The sequence below is a fragment of the Anolis carolinensis genome, unplaced genomic scaffold (assembly GCF_035594765.1).
Source record: "Anolis carolinensis isolate JA03-04 unplaced genomic scaffold, rAnoCar3.1.pri scaffold_8, whole genome shotgun sequence".
NCBI classification, from domain to species: Eukaryota; Metazoa; Chordata; class Lepidosauria; order Squamata; family Dactyloidae; genus Anolis; species Anolis carolinensis.
The window spans coordinates 8991107-9000544 of record NW_026943819.1 but is presented as its reverse complement, the minus strand read 5'-3'; positions in this window follow the sequence as shown (position 1 = coordinate 9000544).

Here is a 9438-nt window from a genome sequence, read left to right as displayed (position 1 = left end):
TTGGCTTTATTCCCCGGGCTCCTATTTCTCTTGAGCAGAGAAGGCATTTAGGGAAAAATGCATAGAGGCAACAAAGGTTGTGCTCTCTGACCTTTGCCAATGGCCTTACTGGCCAGGTGAGTGAAAAGGGGACCTTTCACTTAGCAAGGGTGCTGCTTACAGCTCTTGTTTCTATGCTAAAAAAAAAACACAGGACATGGGAGAACCCGGCAAAGCAATCTCTCAAACTGATCCTCAAAGTGGTTGAGTGTTTTTAAAAAGAAAACTTTTTTTATTTTGTTTTGGTTTTGGAATGTTAACCATCATATGGGGAATAGTAGGAGACATTTGCTCTTTGCTCCCATTCCCTTTTTGCAGTTCTTGTGCTTTTAAGCTTGCCAAAACATGTGAACAAAAAAGGACTTCTATTGGAAAGTTGATAACAAAGCCAAAAGGTTTTAATTGGCTTGATGGCGAATGTCATTGGGGCGTGCTGTTCCCAATGCTGCTTCATCATCATTCAAGGCCATTGTTGCTCCTGAACAATACATGGAACTCAGCAAATGCCACGTATGCAAGCAGTAAACTTTCATGTAAGTGCAGTCTAGAAGAGTGGCATACTTTGGAGGGGTGGAAAATCGCGCTTGTCTTTTGAGAACACTTTGATGATAACACAGCAAGGGATAAATCATAATGGAGAAAAGGTGGCCCTCCAAATACCTCCCTAATTCAAGGTAACCCAAAGTAAGGCAGGAAATACACGAATTTTATGGGGCAGAAAATCCTGCAGGTAATTCTCACCAATTATAGTAAAGATAATGAGCCACGGTGCGCAATGGTTTAAACGCTTGTGCCGGCTAAACTGCTGACCTGAAGGTTGGGTTGCTGATCTGAGGGCTGGCAGTTCGAATCTGCAAGATGAGGTGAGCTCCTGTCTGTCAGCTCTAGCTTGCAGGGACATGAGAGAAGCCTCCCAGCAGGATGGTAACACATCTGGGCGTCCCCTGCGCAACGTCTCTGTAGACGGCCAATTCTCTCACACAGAAGCAACTTGCAGTATGTTCTCAAGTCGCTTCTGACACAATAAAATGGTAAACATGTAATGAGGAATTAAATGACATACCTGTCTTCCAAAGCAGTTGCTAGCTAAGGAAGGGAACTGATTAAATGAAGGTTGTAGTTGTCAAATTTGACCATCTAGCTGCAAAAGTGGCTCAAAGTTTTCCTGAAGAGGATGGTGTTGGACTTTTCTTGAAAAGACAATTCCTGCTGGAAGAGAAGCACGATATGGGTCATTGGTGTTCAGAGTCCTTAGCTATAAACCGATTTAATTCTTCTGACGGTATCTCTTGAAGTCATCGTTCTCAAGAGGCCAGGCTGCTCAAGATCCATTCTTGGGCTTTTTAGTCAATATGAAAAGCCAGGTTGACCTAAGCGAGGCTCCAGTGAGTCTAGATGATACGGATAAAGGACAGGGACAGCAAAATCGGCACCCGACACTTGGAAAGTGCCAACAATTTAGAGAAGAAAGGATGTATGACCGGTTAGCAGGCAGTAGTTTTAACATAAGCATTAGCACTTTGACATCCAAGGCCACAGGTACTAGCGGGGAAAGTTGAGCCATTGCTCACAATCATTATCTCAAATTCAGTTGCTTCATATAAGCTTTGACTGCATCCTTAGAAACTTGGACAACTCGTATCTTTTTTTCTCCCATTCATGGTTGCTTAAATACATTTGAGACCACATGGGTTGGTCCAAAGAAAGCTTTGAGGAAGAAGTAACTCCATAAGTACTTCTCCTTCAACTACTAACATAGTCATCTGTGTTGTTGCCATAAATTGCTTCTGTGCTTATGCTGTCAACTCAACTTTGACTTATGGCCACCATTTGAAAGATACATCTCCATTATCAATAACCATGCTCAGGTCTTGCAAACTCGGGACCTTGGTTTCTTTCATTGAGCCTCTCCACCTTTAATTTGTCTTCTACTGATTTCCACTTTATAAATTATTGTTGGTTTTTTTTCTAATGAGTTGTGCCATCTCTATATTAGACTCCGTTTTCTCTTTTTGGTTTCCACAAAGAGTTCAGAATGAATTTGCTCTTAGATAATGTACAGTGAGCTCTCAGTAGGTTTGGTTCCAGGACCCCCCAGAATGGATGCTCAAGACATATTATATACAACGTTGCAGTATAATAGCATTCTTTATTAAAAAAATTACAAAATCAAGCTTGGCTTTTTGCCATTCTTTCTGAATATTTTTGATCCATTGGTGCAGAAACCATGGATACAGAAGGCCAACTGTATTTACTTTTTTTGGCACGCCATGGCATCTCCAAATCTCTTCTTTAGGGCCACTTTTTAGCTGAATTCTCCTCCTGTCAGCAGCTACTCACACAGCTTCAGCACTTTGGATAGTCCTTGTTAAATTCAGAATAGAAGCTGGAATGGAGTCACCATCCCATTGACATGGGACAGCACATTCAGGCCTGGAAACAGAGAAAGATACCCTTGCTTGAAATCCCATAGACCAATGAGGTCTTGGATTAGATGCACCACCTATCAAACAACTTACTTGACCGAAATTGATGGCAATCTGTTGTTTACCCTACCTTATCTTGAAAAGGAATCAACTCTGCCAACAATAGCCTTTTGCACGATTGGACTATTTGTCCTTGAAAGGTAGTGTTGTTTGCGCTGATTGGCCATGGCTCTCTAAGGTCTCACTCACTGGCTCTTTTTAACTGTAGAAGTTGACCCTCCCTTTTTGAATTGCCTTATAAAACCATTTCAACATCTCTCAGGGCTGCAAATTCAGGACTCTCGTTTCTGTTTCCAGGGTGGCCTTCCCAAAAATAGTTGTTTTTGAGCACTTTCTTGGGTATGATGGACTACAACCCTCATCACTCGCAGCTTGCATGGGATTTGGCTTGCTGACTTAAGCAACACTTTTGTTTTCCACTTGGAAGTAGCAAATGTTAGCATCTCATGTGCGTGGTTGCCTTGGCCATCGCAAAGGCATGCTGCTCCAACTGCTGGCAAGTTAGGACAGGATCAGTCACTTCCCCCTGGCGCTTTGGTTCATTTCAGTGTGAATCGCTCATGTAGCCAGTGGAAATCCAGCCATTCCATTGGCAGGGCCGGTGGATACTTTATCCTTACCTGACCTTCCAATTTACCTGGGCAAACTGCAAGCATTCCTGCTATGGGCTGACAGGCGCCCTTCCATGCCTAGACTAGTGGAAGCACTTGCATTCCATTCCCTGCCGGGTCTGACAAGGAGTTTGGTTCATGGCTTTGCAGCTGACACACAATTCTGCACCAAAGGGCCCCATGCCTGGGTTTCTGCCCAACAGCTGGAACCTTAGCCAGAGAGATGAGCTGTGAAAGGATGTGCCACAAGGTGGTGCTCTCCATGTGCAGGATCTGCACATGATCATCCTCATTGACGCATGATGCAGCCTCCTCTGGGGGACTTACAATACCACTGTTTTCAGGGGTTATATCGGCTTGTGCTACTTTTCAGAAAGCAAGATATTTTCTGTTCATTGTTAATTCACCTTCCCACTCTGAAAAGCCACTCAAATGTAAATATACTTAAAGTACACCCGGTGGTGAAGTGTGTTAAAGCACTGAACTGCTGAACTTGCAGACTGAAAGGTCGCAGGTTCAAATCCTGGGAGCAGAGTGAGCACCCTCTGTTAGCTCCAGCTTCTGCCAACCTAGCAGTTAGAAGACATGCCAATGTGAGTAGATCAATAGGTACCGCTCCAGCGGGAAGGTAACAGCGCTCCATGCAGTCATGCCGGCCACATGACCTTGGAGGTGTCTATGGACAACACCAGCTCTTCAGCTTAGAAATGGAGATGAGCACCAACCCCCAGAGTCAGACATCACCATCATCATCATCATTTATTAACTTATTAATCGCCCTCCATCCACGATGCTCTAGGCGATTTACAAGATAAAATTGTAAAGGATAAAAATACATACATAAAAATATTAATAAAATTAACATAGATTAAAAGCTCTAGTAAAGAGCCAGGTCTTGAGTGTAGGGTAAAAGGCCCTAACACGCATGGCTCTCATCTAGGGCGGCAAGGCATTCCATAAGGCAGGGGCAGAGATAGAAAAAGCTCTGCGTCTGGTCCTTTCCAAGTGCACTTCTCTAGGATCCGGTACATAAAGTAAGTCTCGTTGGGATGGTCGTTGCGACCTCCAATGATGGGAGAAGGAGAGACGGTCCCTAAGGTACGATGGGCCCTGGCCGTAAAGAGTTTTGAAGGTCAAAACTAGCATCTTATATAGACCACGGTAATCAGTTGGAAGCCAATGCAGATGCTGCAGCACTGGTGTTATGTGGCATTTCATGGGTGTTCTTGTAAGTAGCCTGGCTGCCGCATTCTGACATGACTGGACTTAACATCAGGGGAAACCCTAGAATCATAGAATCATAGAACAGTAGAGTTGGAAGAGACCTCATGGGCCATCCAGTCCAACCCCCTGCTAAGAAGCAGGAAATCGCATTCAAAGCACCCCTGACAAATGGTCATCCAGCCTCTGCTTAAAAGCCTCCAAAGAAGGAGCCTCCACCACAGTCTGGGGCAGAGAGTTCCACTGCTGAACAGTTCTCACAGTGAGGAAGTTCTTCCTGATGTTCAGGTGGAATCTCCTTTCCTGTAGTTTCAAGCCATTGTTCAATGTCTTAAGTTGAAGCCTTTACCTACCTTACACTGTAGAATGAAAGATTTCGCCTGAACTGCCATGGCTTCAATGCTATGGAATCCTGGGAGTTGTAGTTTTGCAAGGTCTTTAGCTTTCTCTGCATAAGAGTGGTGATGCCTCACAAACTATAACTTCCATATCATTGAGCCTTGGCAACTAAAGTGGTGTCATATGCAGTAATTACATGGTATAGATCAGACATGGGCAAACTTGGGCCCTCCAGGTGTTTTAACTTCAACTCCCACAATTCCTAACAGCCTACCAGCCTGCTATAAATACACCCTTTGTCCCAGAGTTTCGGGTAGATTAATTCCAGAATCCCCCAGCAAGTATGTCCAAAAAAAACAGGAAGCTTTCTAAATTTAGCTCTATTCTAGTTGGGGTGTTTAGACTAATGGACTGGCTTTGGTTTGCCAGCCCATTGCACCAGCTGATTTGCTACTGGGGAGGAGCACAAAGAAAAGACCAGTTTGGATTATTGAGTTCAACACTGAAGAATCAAAAGAAGCGGTAGCAAAAGATATCGTTATGATTCTCAACTTCATAAATATCTCTTAAGCTTAAGTGCAGTCTTTCCTATCTGTCGTAGTCTTCTGTAATGATACTTTCCTTCCATCATGACCACACTCTGATATTTCTTAGCCCACAGATGTTATGATTCTCACAGATGAAATGCTGGAGAGTCTCAATGGAGTGCCTCAGGTGGAAGATATCAAGGAGCAGCAGGAGCAATCCTCTAGTCATGGAAAACAGAACTTTCTGTCCCCGACTGAAGGGAAGATAGACCTCTCTGTCTCACCGAAGTGTGTAATTGTGCTCCTGCCAGGGCACCTTCCCATTGCCAGTGCTGCAATGAAATTCAGCTGTGAGCCAGTTTTCCTGCTGAGCCTGAGTCGAGGAGGATCTTTGCCTTTGGCAACAAAGTGCCTTGGGTTGGATTTGAGCTTATGTGTTATTAAAAAACGGAGGGTATAAGCCAAGAGTCATAAGGAATACAGTAGAGTCTCACTTATCCAACACTCGCTTATCCAACATTCTGGATTGTCCAACGCATTTTTGTAGTCAATGTTTTCAATATATCATGATATTTTGGTGCTAAATTTGTAAATATAGTAATTACTACATAGCATTACTGCGTATTGAACAGCTTTTTAAATCAAATTTGTTGTATAACATGATGTTTTGGTGCTTAATTTGTAAAATCGTAACCTTATTTAATGTGTAATAGGCTTTTCCTTCATGCCTCCTTATAATCCAACATATTTATTTATTTATTTATTTATTTTTACAGTATTTATTAGGCATGTCCGATCGATGAAAAAAATGTTTCAATTCTCGTTTCTAACGTAGCCCGCTGGCGCTTCGATATAGAAAGTATTTCCGATTTTTTCACCCAAAAATTTCGGATATTTCTGAAAATTTGTAATGATTCTAAATGTTTCTAAAATGGCGGACGCACATGCGCAATCACCAAAAAAAAGGAACCTGGGGGGGGGGGGGACTTGTACAGGGCTCTCCCGCCCTCATTTCTTGAGCTATCCTCATCAACCCTAGCCCCCACCTTTGCGTCCATCGTGGAAGCTTCTGATTGGCCGGGGAGCGGCAGCCATGTTAGGCTGCGCTAAGCTCCCGTTCTAGGTAGGTTGCAGAAACAAAAAAAAAATTAAAAAATATTTTTAAAAATATATTAAAAAAAATTTGGGGGGGAAAAAATTAAAGAAACATTAAGAGACAATTAGAGAATGGGCCAACAATGGTTCGAATTACATTGTCGGTTGCGCTGTGAGACAGTGTCTTGAAATGCGTATCAAAAAGCAAGAACAATCCGAAATAATTCCGATATACGATTCAAAACGATTTTTTGGACATGTCTAGTATTTATATTCTGCCCTTCTCACCCTGAAGGGGACTCAGGGCGGATCACATTACACATATAAGGCAAACATTCAATGCCTTAACATAGAACAAAGACAAGACAAACACGGGGCTCTGAGCTGGCCTCGAACTCATGACTTCTTGGTCAGAGTGATTTGTTGCAGCTGGTTGCTCAACAGCCTGTGCCACAGCCTGGATATTCGCTTATCCAACGTTCTGCCGGCCTGTTTATGTCGAACAAGTGAGTACTGTATATATATTTAGCCTAAAAAAATAGATGATTAAAGAGAGATTCCCTTCAAATATCTGACCTCGAGAAGATGAAGTGGAGTCAGCATTTTTGGATACAGGGCTAGAATGAATGCATAGAAATTGCAGGGCAGCATGCTCTGGCTAGTCATTAGGAGAATATCGTACTGGTAACAGCTGTCTAGTGGTGGGACAGGAGCTGACGGACTCTCCTGATCTGGGTTTACATCAAAGTAGAGGCTGGAGGGCCATCTGTTTGGGATGCTGTCATTGCAGAAATGCATATGGGTTGTCCTTTCCAACTCTAAATGACAAAATTCCTTGGCTACACTGTTGCAGGACAGTCTAGTTGGGGAGAAGTGGGTCTGGAAGCATAATGTGGAAAAACAACCTTTTCCAAGGTGTGTTATTACAACTAGTCCAAAGATCGGCAGCCAGATTGCTAACTGGAGCAACCTACAGGATGTAACACCCCTAAGCAGCGCGAACACTGGAAACCAACACGGAGGCCAATAATCAATCTAATATCTTTATTAATGCAATAAAAGAATAAAACAAAAGTATGCAGAGTATATAGTCAAGCAATTGTCCTTTTAGGAAAGATCAAAAATAGTCCAAATAAATGAAGTTATATGTCCAGTATTAGAGTCCAAAGTCTATAATCCAATAACCGAAACACACTCAAACTCTTTGGAAGTTTGAGTGGGGAAAGAGCAAGGATTCACAGGGAGATTCTTGAAGTAAAGTCCAGACAAGGATTCGAGGCTAAGCAAGGTAAATTCATGGTGGATCTGAAACGCAGTCCAAACTTGATCAGGAGTGGAAACACAACTCCCGGTCTACTCGAGAGTAAGCGTACCGGAGGGCCGCTTAGAAGCTTCGAAACAAGAGTCGATGTTCTTCTTTGAATAGTCACATTGACACCGCGATAGGGAAAGCTCAGTGCAGAACTTTTAAGGAAGTTCAAGAGCTCCCCCAACAGGTGTTTAACTCCCCAAATCTTCCCAGAGAATGAAGCTGTTTCAACATGTCTGCCTCCCCGAAACTTCCCAAGGGAAACGGTTTAATTACAATTGTCTCTCTCTGCTAATCTCGCGCTTCGTCTTAGAAACTGCTTATGGGAGCGATGTGTTTTGAGAAAGGCCTTCCTATCAAACACAACACTTTCTGGGGAACCAGGCTCTGTTTCAAGGGCGTCCCTAATTGGCTTTGGCACGAAAATGTCAACAGGGGACATCTAGAATGGAACAGTATCTTGCTGAGATGGGAAAAAGACCAAATCTTCTTCAGTTTGATCTATGATGGCTCGGGGTCATGGGCCAAAGGTCCCTGAGACATCACACAGGGAGAGGTCTACCTCCTTGTTTAAGGAGCTCCATTGGCTGCCATTCACTTTCCGGTCCCAATTTAAGGTGCAGGTAATCACCTACAAAGCTTTGCACGGTTCGGGACCTGCCTTTCCCCCTATGAGCCCGTACGAGCTCTTCTATCTTCTGGAGAGACTCTCCTCTCGTTCCCTCCAACATCACAGGTTCGGTTGGTGGGGACAAGAGAGAGAGAGAGAGAGAGAGAGAGAGAGAGAGAGAGAGAGAGAGAGCCTTCTCTGTGGTGGCCCCTCGGCTCTGGAACTCCCTCCCCAGGGAGATTAGGCTGGACCCAACCCTGTCTGCTTTTATTAAACAACTTAAGACATGGTTCTTTCAGCGTGCTTTCGATTAAACAAGACACTGCAGCCCCCTTGACAACCATGCTTCTATCCTGCACTTTATCTCTGGTCCCACCCTATCCTACCCCTAACTTCATCTTAGGAAACCTTGGAACATTTGGCAAGGCACTTTATGGAATAACCTAGTTATTACGCACTTTGTTTTGTCCCTTTGGTGGTGAAACTGATATTGTTTTAAAAGTTTTTATCTTGTTTTATATATTTATGTATAACTGTGCTTAAATTCGTTTTTGATTTTATACTGCTTGTTATTTTATTGTTCTGTTTTATATTTTAACTTGTCTACACTTTGTCTTTTCTGAGCTTAGCCCCATGTTAGCCACCCCGAGCCCCTTTGGGGAGATGGTGGCGGGATACAAAAATAAAGTATTATTATTATTATTGACACAACAACATAGTATGACACAGCAAACAAGATAGATATGCTGGATTTCGTTTCACAAAATCACAAGTCGAACACTTCCCAAGTGTCAAGGACTGTGTGATGTATTTTCGGATGATGCGTGCAGATCCCAGTCGGGTGGCCTTTTGCAGTTGGCAGATTGTAATTTTGTCAATGTCTATTGTTTCCAAATGCCGGCTGAGATCTTTTGGCACAACACACCACCGGGATCACCTGCACTGGTTTCTGCCAGAGTCTTTGAAGTTCAATCTTGAGGTCCTGATAGTGGCTTAGTTTTTCCTGTTGTTTTACGTCAATGCGACTGTCACCTGGTATGGCGACATCAATGATCGAAACCTTTTTCTTTTCCACAACTGTGATGTCTGGTGTGTTGTGTTCCAAGACTTTGTCAGTCTGGATTCGTAAGTCCCATAGTATCTTTGCGTGCTCATTTTCCAATACTTTTGCAGGTTTGTAATCCCACCAGTTCTTTGCTGC